The sequence below is a fragment of the Camarhynchus parvulus genome, chromosome 2 (assembly GCF_901933205.1).
Source record: "Camarhynchus parvulus chromosome 2, STF_HiC, whole genome shotgun sequence".
In the NCBI taxonomy this organism is placed as follows: domain Eukaryota; kingdom Metazoa; phylum Chordata; class Aves; order Passeriformes; family Thraupidae; genus Camarhynchus; species Camarhynchus parvulus.
Window position 1 is genome coordinate 103,856,759 of NC_044572.1, and position 15,520 is coordinate 103,872,278.

General features: G+C 37.9%; 1 protein-coding gene across 2 annotated transcripts in view; it reads left to right on the top strand.

Moving 5' to 3' along the window:
- Positions 1–15,520, top strand: part of YES1 (YES proto-oncogene 1, Src family tyrosine kinase) — a 49,656-nt gene that overhangs the window by 13,856 nt on the left and 20,280 nt on the right. The window contains exon 2 of one of the 2 annotated variants that reach the window (XM_030970052.1): positions 4,500–4,575. The exons of the other annotated variant lie outside the window; for it this stretch is intronic. The gene's annotated coding sequence lies outside the window, so the exon portion shown is untranslated. The remainder of the gene's footprint in view (positions 1–4,499; positions 4,576–15,520) is intronic. 2 annotated transcript variants of the gene reach the window in all.

The following is a 15,520-nucleotide window of genomic DNA, read 5'->3' on the forward strand; positions in this document are numbered from 1 at the left end:
GAGGCAGTTGAAATGAAACTAAATACAGGTGTTGAAAGGCAGAATATTTTTGTTTGTATTCACAGACAAGTTTGTTTGTTTGTCTGTTTGTTCCTCCCAGCTTTTTTACAACAGCTTGGGAAGAGGAGAGAAAACTCTTTGCAACTGTGTTCTCTTGGGTGTCTTAGCTTTCTATTAATATCAAGGCTGTGTATGGCTTTATTGTCAGCTGTGTCCTCTCACTCCTGCAGCAGCAGCAGTGAGGCTACTGTTAGCTTTCCTGCTGCCCAGAACACTGAGCACCACCAGAGGCTTTAAGATAAGGAAAAGTGTTCATCTCATAGCTGGAAAGATGTTTCTCAACATCTGTAATTAGGGCAATTTTTTTTCTTCTTCATAATGTAAAAACATAGGATGTGAACACTATGCTTGCCCCAATGGTCTTTTTACCAATCTTTATGGTGTTTTTAAGTTTTATTTTCTCCTTACATTTGATTTAAACATACTGAATTGATTCATCCATGCTGCTCTTCTGTTGGTATTAGAGCTACAAGCTTCTATTAGACTGATGCAAAATACAGAAGTGAAGAAGGAGATGAAACAGTTGCATATGGATTTAAACACACTGTTGTGTGTAACTGTAACATCCTGCCAGTAGAAATACGGTCACAATGAACCTAGCATTTGATCTTGCACCACAGAAAAGCACTTCATCCGTTTGTAAGACGGATTTTCAACTCTTTGTCTTTGGATATGTGAGTTAAAAGAGATGAAAGTTGGCACTATATTGAAGAAAATTTGCATGAATGAAAACCTGAAACTTAAATGGCGCTTAAAAACTTTGTGTTGTAAAACTTCAACTTCACACAAAATTGGTGAGTGTAAAAATACTTGTGTATGTTGTTTTAATCCTTATCTCAAGTTGCCTGCTTCTTGGTTGTAATTTCCACAGAAGTTCTCAGATCCAGAAAGATGTTAAAAGTTTTACTTCTCTTGAAATGCTGTGTCATTTGCAAATGAATAAGTGTGTCTTCACAAGCTCATTTGCGTTTTCTGGTAATTAGGACAGCTATTGCATAGTTGAATGGTCACTGCTGCACAGGACCATATATTTATGGAACTATTATTTACAGACTGGAAAGATGAGAGTGACTTTTTGATGCAATTAAATGTTTGTAGTATTAGTGTTACTGTAAATTTTTATCATGTACTGATCTTCCTAAAGATAATGCTTAAACCTTCTCTTGAAAAAATGAAAACCATTTCCATGTATTTAGGAACAGTGCCTGCTTTGCACTTTAGAAGTACAGCTTTCCAAACAGCAAGCAAGCAAGGATCATTGTACTGTAGACAGTAAGCAACAAATGCAACACCTAGGTGAGATATAAATCCGTGTGTGTGTGATCTGTAGTGTCCTAATCTGTATGTGACACTATTTTTAAAAAAGGCTTCAGGACAGATCTGGGCAACTACAGATTACTAAGCCTGACATCTGTTCCAAGTATATCAGTAAAAATAATAATAATGAAACTAACATGGATAAACATGATGTATTGCGGAAGAGTTAGAAGCCTGCTGTGAAGGGATGTCATGTTTTGCAAACTCGCTGGAGGTTTTTTGAAGGCAAGTACATGAATAAGTAAGATCTGACAGAAGTGGTTCCCTTGGATGTCCAACAAGCATTTGACAAGGACCACCACCAAAGAATTTTGAAGAAATCAAACAGTCACAGGATAGGGGGAAAGGATTTTATGTGGTTAAATTAATGACTGAAATATAAGAGAAGGGTTGGAATAAATAGAGTAGAGAGGGGCCCCAGGTAATAATTCTCCAGGGTTATGTTAATGGGGCATGTTCAAGTTAATAAGGTGTATAGAAGAAAAGTGAGCTCACAGACTTCACTGATGGGTAGCAGATGCAAAGGCAGACCCTAGCATTACGCAGGGACCTGACATTGCTCAGCAACCAGACATTAAAATGGGAGATGAAATTTCTCATAAATTGCTTCATGTGTTCTATTTGGAGGGGGGAAGAACAAGTTTGCCTTCTCATCTAAAAAAATGACTTCAAAGCTGACTATTGCCACTAGAAATGGTTAGGAAGGAAAGGAAGAATAATGATTATAACTTCTAAGAAATTAAATCATCTTATGCAGTTTTCCCCTGCTTACACCTATCCCTGTCATTGCTGTAAAAAGAACATAGTTGAAGTTTCAAGGAAGAGAAAATCTGAAATATGGGACAATTTCTGTAAGAGGAGCAGCATGAATTTGTTAAGGTGGAAAAGGCGACCAAAACTGGTGTGACAGCATCCTGTTGAGTGTTCAGCAGCTAATAGGACAAAAATAGGGGGTGTTTATTCAATGTCTTGTTTTAGTGCACGCATGCTAAGAGGTATCTAATGAAAATAGCAGCTACGAATTGAAAACAGACAAAAGGAGGTGGTTCCCAACAGAACATGTAATTAAGCTATAGAATTTCTTGCCTCAGGAATTTAAGGAGTCTAAACATTACATCACTGTAGAGGGAAACTGCTGTTTCGTGGAAGATTCATCAATTACCTACCTATTCTTGTTCAGGAAATCCTGCTTCTGCAAACCATTGGGGGATTAAAGAATATTCTTGGGAAACACTGCTGTGTATTTACTGTATTCTTGCATGCTCCACTCTTGGCTGCTGTTAGTGAGAGGCTATTTGAATAGACATGGACCTCTGGATCTTACTTAGTATAGCCATTACTTTGCTTCAAAGCCTGCCCCTTTTTTATTTTTATTTCTGTTATTAGTTTTCCAGAATCCTTTCTAACAGTAATACTCAAACTTTGGCCCACAGTGGGGTGCTGAGATATTTAAGGAGGGTTTTTAGGCCACTGGTTACATATTCTTTTCTTTGTGAGACCTTGTGCGTGCAACCAAAATATAAAATCTCCAAAATATAAAATCTGATCATGTTCAGACCAGGGATAGGACTGCAGGTACGTGTCAGTCAATGGCTTAATTTCATAAGACTTTATCCTCTTACTGGTGCATAGAACATTTTGGTCGTGTAATGGATGTTCTAAGGAAGAGGTGGTTTTGAGTGTGTATAGGTCGAACAAATGCATAGCCTGGGCTGACTGTAGGCAGATTATTTCTGCTCTCCCTTCTGACTCTGTTGCAGTGATTTTGTATTGCACTTCCTCCTCCAGACATGCTTATCGGTAAAAATATACTTCTCTGTGTCTCTCATGACTATTGAAATAATCAAGAGATCTTGCTACTTGTAAATTAAGAAGTAATACTGTGTTGGATGGCAATATTCCATTTGAGGATCTTCACACTCTTTGAAACAAGAGACTGCTATTTAGTACAGCTGCCCTGTTCCTTTTGTGAAGGTGGCAGCTCTGCAAATAACTGGTTTTAACTGTTTGGTTCAATCATAATGGATTATTTTGATTTAGTAGTATACTTTACTATGTAGCTGATTATTTTTTAGTTTCTGCTTTCTGTAAAAACGTTTTTGCATTTTAGGTTGAGGTTAAGGAGTTAGTAGACTTCATGAAATATTTTCATCCAGTTACACATCATTATCTGAAGATATGGATTTCCTGATAGCTTCCCTTATATAGTTGCCTTATTTTAAAATAATTATTTTATATTCAGCAGATATCAAGATTTGTACAAAGATGTCAGAAACATGTGTAGTTTTATTTGAAAGGTGTGATTATTTTTCCATGAACAAACTCCTATCTGTTGTGCAGGGGGAAAATAATGGGTGCTAATATTTACACACAACTTAAGCTAATTCCAGTAGCTAATTTGTGGCAGTGCTGCTTCTCACCCTGTTGAAGGACAACTTTTCTAGCCTGATTTTTTGAGACTGTGGAAGGAGATGACCATTAGGCATGCCCTGCCACTTAAACTTGTGCATTAGCTGTCAGGAGACAGGTTGGTTAACACCAGCTTTGGCTGCCTATACATGAGCTGGTTCTGTAGGCTCCCGTTATAGTCAGTGGAGAGAAATAAGCACTTTCACTGCATGATTCATCTCACCCCCAGATGGATGTCTAAATTTGGAAGATGAATTCCACCTGAAGTCCATTACCAAATATAAATGTCATTAGTTTAAACTAGGGAATTATTTTTAAAGGACACTAGCTTGACTGGCACAACAATTGAGTAGAAGTCTTTTTTTTCTTACATGAATTGTGTTTCAGAGGTTTAAAATCAGCACTCTGAAGCCTGTTTCATATTTTGTGTTGTTTGGACATGCTCTGCCTTTACAGCAGATTTGAAAGTTACAAGTCAGTTATATTCACATTCCTTAATTTCTAAGTATCTAACTCTCCCAGGCTGTCTGACTCTTCCTGACAACTGATATGATTGCTAGTGTAAGGAGATGACAACAGAGTTATGTGCCCTGCTCTTCTCATTATGCTAGTCCCTGTTGTCAGAAACATGTCTTTCTGCTCATAACTTTCTGCTAAATGTTAGGAATTTAAGAAAAAAAAATCCAGTCCTTAAAATCATTGCTCCTCTACAGGAACCTGTGTCTCTACAGTGGTTATACACTAAGTTTGTATGAAGTGATCCAGACTTCAAATTTTCAGGAGGAAAAGGTAGGCAGTGTAAATACCTTTTTTGTTTCTGTTTGTCTGGAACAGACACTTGGTATGACTGGTATTCTTTTAAAATACTTTTCATGCTGTGCCATGCTCACACACACAGAAATCACCCCCCCTCCCCCCCATTCATTTTTCCTGTTTATACATCTTGATTCCTTTCCTGTCATGGGCAATCTCCTAGTCCTTTTTTTTTTTCCTTTCGGAAATGCTGCTTTTTGTGTCATGATTTGTGGCAACTTTTTCCTCATGATCACACTGATCAAGTCCTGCCATAAGATTCTATCCTAATACTTGAATCAAATATAAAGAATTATTACAATCCCATTGCTATTGTACCACTTTTATTTTCCTATACCATTTACTGTTCTTACGTCCAGTTATATATCAAGGATGATAGAATTCTGTCATGTCAGTTGGGCTTGAGGATTTTTTTGCATTGGAATGAGATTTTTTGCATTGAAATTTTTTAGTTCCTACATCAGCCTGAAGGTTCTAGAAAAGTAGCTTTGGGTTGAAAAATCACTCACAAGAACACTTGGGGTTATGTATATAATAGAAAAGTGTATCCTTTGAACATCTTACTCCACCAGATACAACCATGGTGGGGAGAGGAGTTCCTCACTAGGAGCTTAGAGGAAATCAGTGGCTGAAAAATTGGATCCAGAAGGTTATTGATGCTCCTAACTGGGAGAACTGGATGTTGTACAGATATTGCTTGGGCTCCTTACTTGCACTGACAAGGATGTAAAGCAGTTCTCAACTCTCTGAACAAAAATAGCAAAAGTCAGAAGTAGTAGCTATGTCAAGCTATGGAAAGATATGAAGGCAGGTAAAACAGATCACCAGCCCTTAGCACTAGCAGAGAATTTATCAAGTGGAAATTGCCAGGCACTTTTAGAAAAAAGTATCCCCTCAAAGAGGGGACATAAAAAAGCCAATTAGTCTCTACCAGTTGGAAGTGGCTGGGTAATTCTTTCCATTCCTAGCCTGGCAATTTAATGCTGGGTATTGTATGAGCAGAAAATGCAAACCTGTCAGTTTGTGTGATAAGGAGCAATTGCTGAACTCTCCATTGGATGTTGAATAGGACTTTGCTTGGGGACAGCATCCCTTCTTCCTGTTGAGTACAGCCAGTACTTGGTAGAAATATGAAGTGCTACCTACTGCTCCCCTGTAGACTGTTGCAAAAGGGTTACTCCCTTCTGTGTATTTCTCCTTTCTTCTTACTGTGTAGTTGGGGTTTAGTGTTCTATTGTGTCTATCTTACCTTAGACCAGTCACCAATGAACTGTGTCACTCCTTTGGTGGCTGCAGGTCCAGGTATTTGCCTCTAATTCTGCTCAGGCTCAGAGTTATCCCTCTTAGTACTACTCTTTGTGAATAGCAGTAGATTCTGGCCAGCAGTCCACAGATTGTTCCAAACAGCTGGACCCATTTTTCAGCAGATCCCTTTTGTGGTTAGTCCAAAAGACAGTGTTCAAAAATATGCAAAATTAATTCTTTAGACTAACCTGTGGAATGATAGTATTGCATTGCTTCCTGCTCGAAAGATGACATTTAGAAGTATTAAGTTTATAAAGCTGGTAAGGACTTAAGGAAATTTGGAAGTTTAGGAGCTTAGCAAGGAAATCCCATTTCTGCTGGATAAGGATGACACATAAGTTTCTCTCAGATAGATTATTTTTCTTCAACTTATGAGAAGTGAGAAATGCAAGTTTTTGCACATCTGTAAACCATCAGTATAATAAGAATTAAAACACTGAAATAAGTAAGAAAGCTACATAAAATATGTCTCCCCCACCTTCCAGAAGAGACATGGTACAATGGGAAGACTTTTTCCTTTTTCTTGTTTTATGGTGACATGATAAAATTATTATATAAGTTATTATATTTTATTATAATAAAAATCTAAGCATTTTAAATGCTTATATTTTTATTTTGTTTCCAATAAATACTTGGGTTTATTGAAATTTTCAGTCAGACATTCAAATCTGCAGCGAAGTGGTTTTCATTTAAGCTGTTTTAATCATGCTGCTTATTTTTGAAGATCAGCAGTTCTGTCATTGAAATATCTCTATCAGGCAACATTAGTTCTTTTTGAATAGTGTAAATTTGTTGTTTCCTTGTTACTCATGACTGAGATCATTCTGACCTGTGACCAAAATTTTAAAAACTCATGCAAGTTACTGAGGAGTAAGTTGTTTGGCGTGCATGCTTCTGCTAAATCCCTAACAACTTCCTTCCACCCTTCAATTTAACATTTAATTGAAATGGAAATTGTCCTTCCTTCTGGCAGTACTTCTAGAGTCAAAAGAATATTGCTAAAAGCCCTGCTTACTGGTTATGAACAAGAAAATTTGTTACTAAACACCAGTAAATTAGCCTAAAGAGAATTCTTAAACATACTTTGTTTACTTCTGAAAACAAGGTACTAGAGTGCTTGAGAATACAAAATGGCCAAGGCTTTACTTTACCTATTTAGAAAAACATTGCCCGAACTGGTGAATAAAAACTGAAGGGTATCTTTGTGGTGTGGTGTACCCTTTTGTAAATTAACAGTATTTACTTACATGAAATATGTAAAAACTATTTCCTGTTGGTCTGAGATTATCAGTGGTTTGTTTCTCTTTTAAAGATAACTTTCAGCCCTCTAGTTGTTGTTCCAGCATCTCTTCTCTCCTTTACTCACCCTTCTCTTCTCTATTACTGTTTTATTTGGTGTCCTGTACCATGGCTAAAACTTACCAAAGTTATCTGTTGTGTTCGTTTTGCTCATCTTCAGGGAGTAGTGACTGATGATGTGTGTTATGTGTTGTTGGCCAGTTCATGCTTGGAACATATATTAGAGGGAACTATGTCAGAGGGAAGGCCCACTGACTAATATGGAAAACCTTTTAAAAAGGGAAACAAAACTGATGTCATCTCTAAAATATCATTGGAAGACTTCAACATTGTTTTTGAGCTGTGTGTTGATAAAGCTTCGCATCACAGGAAATACTAAGATAGTTTCACTCCATCAAATAAGAACACCCTCAGGAAAAGCCTGTCTTTGACATCTTTTACAGAAATGCTTTTATGAACTGTGTTTAAAGCCCTTTCAGTGGTTTTAAATGGTAAAGTGGAGAGGTGAGTGGAAACAAAAGCAAACAGAGAATGGAAAGGAAACACTATGTGGTTCCACGTTACATGCCGTCATTGCAGGCTTGGTATGCTTGGTGCAAGTCTCTCTAATTGCTAGACTGGAGCTGGAAAGGGTTGACTATTTTGATCCCTTAAGCAAATGAAACATGAATGTAAGGGAAGGTAATATCCTAGTTTTAGAAAGCAAAGAATGAATTTTTTTTTTTCAGTAGCAAGTTAATGAAATCACTAGTTGAAGTGCCCGCATTTGGAACAAAACTTTTCTGCTGGGGACACAGGATACACCTACTTTGCAGGAACCAGCCCTTGTTTAGGACAAGTGGCTGTAACCTACAAGTAAGCCAGTCTTGCTTACAAAGACAGGAAGAATGTGAGTGCTTTCCTGTGATGTGGCATGCTGAGGTGCAGCAGATATGTCTTTGTCCTGCAGAAGCAGATGAACTTGGAAGGTAGAACTGCTGCATAGCTGAGCTTCATGCACATTGCAAAACACAGTGTCAGGTGCTTGCAGGGCAGATGATGAACAAGGCAATGCAATATTGGAGATAATCGTAAGAAACTCTGGATAGAGTAGTGGTGAGACTCTTACTGTGTCCTTTCGTCTCCCTTCAGATGAGTGATAGACTTTTGATTTTTTTTTTCCAAATTTGTCTTGCAGCTCCAGGATTAGACTTATCTGGATTAACTGAGAGTCATGTCTGTTTAATACAGAAAAATTATTATTTACTTTCAGCAAGAAGGATGTGCACCATGCCTTCAGGATATGGAAAATTCTGTTCAAGAGCAGTGCTGAAAAAGACCTAAGAATCATAATGCTGCTGTAAAAATAAATACTAAAGATCTCAAATGGGCCCAGGGAGCATCATGATTTTCCACAAAGTCAAGTGCAAGGTCCTGCTCCCGGATCAGGGAAATCCCCAGTAGCAATACAGACTAGAGGAGGAATTAACTGAAAGCAGCCTTGCAAAGAAAAAGATAAATGGTGGATGAAAAATTAGGCATGAGGTGACCATGTCCTGGGCAGCATCAGAAGTGTGGCCAGTAGGTCAAGGGAGGTGATTCTGCCCCTCTGCTCTGGTGAGACCCCACTTGGGGTGCTGTGTCCTGCTCTGGGGCCCTGACCATAAGAACAGTGTAGAAGCGTTAGAGCAGGTCCGGAGGAGACCACAAAGATGAGCAAGGGGCTGGGGCATGAGGGCAGGCTGAGAGAGTTTGGATTGTTCAGTCTGGAGAGGAAGTGGCTCCAGGAAGAGTTATTGTGGACTTTCAATATATAAATGGAGCATGTTAGAAGCACAGAGAAAGATTTTTACCAGGGCCTGTAGTGACAGATCAAGAGATAGCAGTTTTAAACTAAAAGACCATAGCTTGGTATCACATAATAGTGAGAAATATTTCAGGATGAGGGTGATGAGACCCTGTAGCAAATCACTCAGAGTTGTTGTGGATGCCCCATTACTGCTGTGGATGCTCCATCCCCAGCCAGGTTGCATGGGGTCCTGCTCAATGTGAAAGATTGCTCAGGGTCATGTGGGCTGGAACTAGATGATCTTAGAAGATCCTTCCCAATCCAAAACATTCTGTGATTATATGTAAGAAGGATTAAGGAGTATCCCCTACCTTGAATGCCATGTCTGTTCCTAGTGATCACTGTAAATGGGAGTTTCTGAAAAAGCTAAGGGATCTTGGAGGTGATTTGAACAGGTGATTGAGTGACTGAAGAGCCACTTGATGGACTGGAGCCTAGTGGGACTACATGAGTCTTGTCAATGGGAAGTTTTAAGCGAGCTGTGATCTTTATTACACTGGAAACAGGAACAGGGTAGCGGTAGGGCTCCAAGGCAAAGGTGTTTTCTGGATGTTGCCATTAAATTCAGATGGGATGTGAGGCATGTACTTTTAGTGGTTACTGTGCTCAAAATGTAGGACTTGCCCAGACTGCAGGTGAGCTTTCCATAACAGTCATTTCAAATGAGTTTGGGCATGTGTGTACATTCAGGACCATAAAAGGAAAAATTAATTTAGGGCAGCCCTATGGCCTCTATTGTGCAAGATGCCTGACTAGCTAATTAAGATAATTTCTCCTGGTCTTCTTGCCTATGAACACTATTATAGCTGTCAGTAGAGAAACAATAGAACAGCACTAATGATAGCTATTAGGGTAATAACTCTTGTTTAAAAATCACCCAGCTCTTTTCATAAGGGTGTTATTTAGCAGATGTCATCCTTTTTGTTTGTTTGTTTCATTTTGAATTTCTTTACAATTTAATTGTACTTCTCCCTTTTTTTTTAATGTGCAAAGGGAAAACGCTATTGATTAATGAAGAACAATGTACATGTGTATTTGTAATTGTTTATACATACTTTCACTTTTTGTTTTAGTCCAAAGGTTGATATTTTCCAGCTGTCTTCTTGAAATCTTTGCTGTTGTTCAGCAGAGAGCTAATTGAAGGAGGTCTGGGTGTATGGTCCTTGAATAAATGAGCTGCAACATTTTGTCAGTAATTTGACTTAATAATTGGACTTAAATACTTTATTTACTGATTTTTCTTAATGTGGTAATCATGTCAAGTATATCAGGATAAAACAGCATTGAGAATAAAGGAGAATCTGCATTCAGCTTAGGGTGATGTTTGGCAAAGAGTACATGGGAAATTCATATCTGCAAAGCAGGAATGTGCAAGTGTAAAGTACAGTGTATCAAACACACAGCAAATAAATAATGTCTTAAGTTCCATGAGGTTTCTTATCAGTGACCATGTGCTATAATTTGGATTGATATAATATTATAGGGTTCTTTCATTGGTTTATCTCTTTAAGTTGCTGCAACTGTTCCTTTCCTTTATATTTCTAAGTTGACTAATGAAGTTGCAAGAGGATTCTTGCTGATATTGAATTCCTCTGTCATCTTAAAGTATGCCCAGCTGACAAGATGAAAATTATTCATAAGAATTTCAGTGTCTTTGAGTTTCTGGGAGCTTGCAAATGTTGTCATCCCTTTTTCATATGTAGTTCATAGCTGAACTTTGAAAGAAATTGCTTCTTAAATTATCTTTTCAGAACAAAAATGCAATTTGTTCTTTTACCATCTAAGTTTTATGTTGGTTTTTCTGTAAGGCAGATGTCCCTTGGGAACATGTTTTGCATGCTTCATGCTGTGAGACCCAGAAAGCCAATGTTAGTTTAATTTAGTAAACAAAAGTTAAAAGTGGCTTTTTTAACAACTTTTTTATACTTTCCTTTTAATATACTTAGATGGAATGTCGGAAAATTGATTGAAAATGGTCTATGATACCAGGCATAGGTATCATAGGTTTGTTGTTTTCCAAATAAAATTCAATGAAAACAAAATTTATAAATTGATTCCAGCATCCTGTCTGAAATATCCTGGATATCTTTGACAAGGTATGACATGCCTTAAAATCTGAAACAATCTTTTGACCACGCTTTTTAAACACACCCAACTTTTAGCTTTTAAGATACTTATAATTATTTGCATGTTAATAAAAATAGCCATTGCACTATTAAAAAAAACCCAGCAGAATTGTTCTTTTCTGCATTTATTTATTGACTATCTACTTAAATGTTCAAGACAATACAGCAGCAGTAATATTGTCTAGACAATATATTGGTTGTTTTGTCTCTAGTATCATCTGTTGTCAGAGAAAATGTCTTTGTGTGGTAAGGGCTTGAAATTGTATGGCTAGACATTGTAACTCTAAATTTTAAAAATGGTCTCATGTATATGTATTATGTATTTCATCACGTAAAACTGCTTTTGCAATTCTGATACACTAGTTAGTCTCTCCCTTGTGATCTTGATTGTTGGAATAAAGAAAATTAATCCACCAGTGTTAGGTATTTTGCATCGTCTGCCTTTTCATCCTTCCTGAAAGTGAAAAATACGTTGACTTCACTCAAAATTCAGTATACATCCCGAAAACAAACTTTCTTCATGTAGAAGCTCTATTTGGCAGTTGGTAGGGGTTTTAAAAATTCATTTTAACTATTAAACTTTGCCATATTTTCTCTGCTCTGCTTTGGAAGTTAGAAACAGCTCCCTCTTGATGTCAGTCAGGTACCCCAGTGAGGCTCTGTGCCTGCTGCAGGTGGCTTTGGGGTGTTGGGTGCTTTTCCGTTTGCTTGGGGTTTTTTCCCATCCAGTAACTTCTTTCTTTTTGCTTTCCATTGTCTGGCACACAAGGTAGGCAGCTTCCAGCTGAAGTGGAGATTGTTTCTGTGGGCAGCTGGAAGACAAGGAGGTTGATGGTTGATGGGAACGTGCTTTTTCTGGTGTTGAGCAGTTTGGATGAGGCAGCCTTGTGCTGGTGTGTCAGACTAGAAGTCAGGCTGCTACAGTTGCTCTTGCAAGATCTTAGTCCTGGCCCTGGCTGTGACACTCACCCCCTGTGGGTTTTCCTGAGCCTTGTCTAGATCAGAATGTTTCTGATGTTTAAGTCAGTGTCAGTATAGTGACAACTACTTCTGTTTTCTTGGGTAAAATTATTCTGACTTAAACCAGTAAGCATTAAACAATTCAAGTGAAGACATACTAGAATGCAAATCCTGTGCAGATGTTGCATCAACAAATTCATAAGCTGCGACGTAGCTGTTGGAGTTTTCTTCAGGTAGCTGAGTCTTTGAGTGGAATTTCTGAGCCACAGGTTGGTGGAGGTCAGAGCAGTCTGCCCTCATCCTGCTTGTCTCATGTTCCAAGGCATCCCCTGCTGATGGCTCTTTTTATAAAGAGACAAGCCTTATTTTATGTCACAGTCCAGACCCACAGTGAAGGGTAGAACTCCTGCTTAGAGGCAAAGGCCACTATTGAAGACAGAATAATAAGCTAGGTCTTCTTTGACTAGAAGTGTGTTAAAAATTACAGTAGGCTTGCTTTCTTCTTCCTCTAGTCTGTCATTCTTGGCCACTTCCTAGTCTAATTGGAAGCATCACGTTTTCTTGTATATAACAGCTGGTCGAAGAAAACCTACTACCCTAGATAGTGTAGGTGAAACTCTGACTATAAATAAGCACAAATTTCTGAATATGAATGTTTTGCAGAGCCAGCTGTGTATCATCCATGACATGGTCTCCAGTATGCTCTTGGAGCCTTTGCCTGTCTCTAAATTGAAAGACACGTTAGAGGGACACAAATCTATACCTCTACAGATTCAGCTGTCCAGGTACACAGTGAGTGGGTGGAGATCCCTTTTGACCCAGATAAAAGGAAGAATGTAACAGATAAAAAAAGAGAGAGTGTTCACATCTCTCCTAACTTTGCCTCACTGATAACCCTTAATTCCACTTTTGTTTTTAGAAGTTTTCTTTGCCATAGTCAATTTTTCTTTGCCATAGTCAACTTTGCAACCTAGCATCCAGGGGGACCTTGCAGTTGGATTGCTAGGGCCTGTTGTGCGCTGGTGTGAGGATTGTATTGCCTGCTGGGGCAGTTCCATCTCCTACTTGTGAGTTCCAACAAGGACAGTAAGTGTTTCTTCAATAGAGAAGCCTTTGTTTGGGACTATCCAAATTGGAGGACTGCAAATCCTTAGACTCCTGCATAGGTACAGTGTTCCAAAGTCTGATACATCTGGGCAAATCTCCCCTGTCTAAGCCATTCAAGCCTCAGAGGAAACAAACTTCCATTGAACTTCTTCCATTGAAAAAAAAAAGTCAGGAAATTAGAGAAAGACATGAAGGATTGAAGGGCCCTCTTCTTTTAGCAATTTCTGCTTATCCTTGTTTTTCAGGTAGCATTTTGGAATCTCATATTCCTTCAGTGAATTACTTCAGTATTCCTTTGTGATCTTGTAAACCAGTTAGCTGGTTCCTCCATTAGAAGGATCAGTATCAATCACTAATTTAAAGCAAATTCAAAATTCTGAGTCCTGTAAAAAACACAAACCAGAATAGCAATATGTAATATTTCCAATATCTTTTGGCTCTTGAATGCAAAATGTCCACCTAAAAAGCATTTTTATTCTCAGTTTTTTCTCGGTACAGAATCCTGTTTGCTACAGGGTTTGCTAGCTGTAGTTTTATTAGAAAACAATCTGGAGTCTGTTTTGTTGCTGTGAAATCAAAATTATTATCACAGTTGCCCCTCATTTTTTTGTTCAGTATGTTTGTTATAGTCGTGATCAAAGAAGCACTTGGTCTGTACAACCCTTAGGATTCAATGGTTCAGATTGCCTTAGTAATAAAGAGAGTGGTTTTAAATATCTATTTTAGTGTGTGGGCAAGATGAGGTCTAATAGTACTGATTTGTAGTTATTTTTTGGTGTAGAACTCCACAAAGATGTGTGGTAAACATTGAAATTCAAGTAATATAAATGCTTGCTTCAGTAGGGGTTTTTTGAATGCTTCTTCCTTTATCTTCACTTTTTGTTCCTTATTAGATCGTTAATTGCAAGGTCATGTCAGTTGCACTTTAAATGCATAATGATGCAGACTCTCTAAGGCCTCATTACACTAATGTTGCTGCTAATTATAAAACTGAACACAGTAGAACATCATTCTTTGAAATGTCATGGATTGTTCATGGTAAAATAAGCAAACCCTGCAATTTATGACAGCTCATAAAAGATAAATTATATCCCATGATAAAAACCAGCATAATTTTTAAAAACTGTATGTACTCTGCAAAGAACACAGGGCAATTCTTTAGTACACTGTTCTTTATAAACAAGGCAGGTTGTTTTGTAGACAAGAGAGCCCACTCTTGTTTTCATACCAAAGCAGTGACCTGTTAAAGATGGACTGAATTAGCTGGATACTATTGTAGGGGCTAAAGACTTGTTAGCCTCTTTACTAGTGGTTTTCAGTTTTTTCAGTCTGTGTCACATGTAATAAATGATTTTTCAATACCACAAGCTGAAGCCAGCTGTTTGGCAGATGCTCTATGCTGTTTGTCCAGTGTACAAAAAGCCAGTATAGGTTCTATGTCTCCGGTGGCGTGTGGAATCAGCTCTACACTTGTTTGAGCAAATAGACAGCTGCCAGCTAATGGATCCATTAGCAAACTTCCCACAGAATATCCTGTCTTTATCACTGCATGAAATTTTAATAACTTTTAATCATTACTTTAGTTGAAAGTTAAGAAGACCTTTTGTAAGACCTTTTTGTAAGGCATTTGTTTCACAGAAGTGAAGGCATGTCTTTTCTTGACAGAAACAATTTCTTTTTTATGCTAACTCTGAGAAGTGAAGCTACAGTAGCAGTGGAAATCTTCAATTTTTTTCATCTTTTTATTAGCCATTTGTGAACCTCAAATTATTTTCTGTATTAGGTAGCATGAGGAGTTACTTTTTAGTTAGAAGATTTTTTGTATGTTTTAGGTGGGAAAATATTTGCAGTCTTGCCTTATCCTTCTGGGAAGAGACTTGATTTGCTTGTTCTAACTTGACTTACTCTTTGTAGTGAAAAATCACTTCTATGCTCTTTTTTAGCTGTATGGACAATTTCAGTAATCAAAAGTAATGAAATCAAAATGTTGCAAACTGCCCTTCCCTTAGTGACTGTCTTTTTCTATACCTCTTAGTTATAGTACAGTACCTGGTTTATATGAGAGGTTAAAAAGAGAGGAAGTCCCTAGAGCATCTTTCCCTTTGTGGTGCCTTGAAACTGCTACATGTGACTGTCACTCCTGGCCTTACTCAAGATGAAGTCTCCAGAAGGCAACTGGGACATGCTGCATTGTAACACAAGAGCAAAATCAGAGGAGTATTTAGTTGGCCCCAAAAGGAAACACCAGTTTTCTTGGATGTCTTTCATTTGGCTGTTTTGGTTTTTTGGGGTTTTC